The following is a 439-nucleotide window of genomic DNA, read 5'->3' as shown; positions in this document are numbered from 1 at the left end:
TCCTGTGTGGACTCTCATGTGTTTGTTTAAATTACTCTTCTGGTTAAATCTATGTCCACAGACCACACATACAAAGGGTTTCTGTCCTGTGTGGATTCTCAAGTGAGAGTTTAAATGAACCTTATGGCCAAATCTGTGTCCACAGTCCCCACATACAAATGGTTTCTCTCCTGTGTGGACTCTCATGTGTCTTTTTAAACTACTCTTAATGCTAAATCTGTGTCCACAGTCCTCACATACAAATTGTTTCTGTTCTGTGTGGATACTCATATGAGAGTTTAAACTAGCCTTACGACTAAATCCTTGTCCACAGTCCTTACACACAAACGGTTTCTCTCCTGTGTGGACTCTCATGTGTGAGTTTAAACTACTCTTAACGCTATATCTGTGTCCACAGTCCTTACACACAAATGGTTTCTCTCCTGTGTGGACTCTCATG

The sequence above is a fragment of the Austrofundulus limnaeus genome, unplaced genomic scaffold, assembly GCF_001266775.1.
Source record: "Austrofundulus limnaeus strain Quisiro unplaced genomic scaffold, Austrofundulus_limnaeus-1.0 Scaffold1575, whole genome shotgun sequence".
Taxonomy (NCBI): Eukaryota; Metazoa; Chordata; class Actinopteri; order Cyprinodontiformes; family Rivulidae; genus Austrofundulus; species Austrofundulus limnaeus.
The sequence above is the reverse complement of the archived record's forward strand: the minus strand, read 5'-3'. Positions refer to the sequence as shown.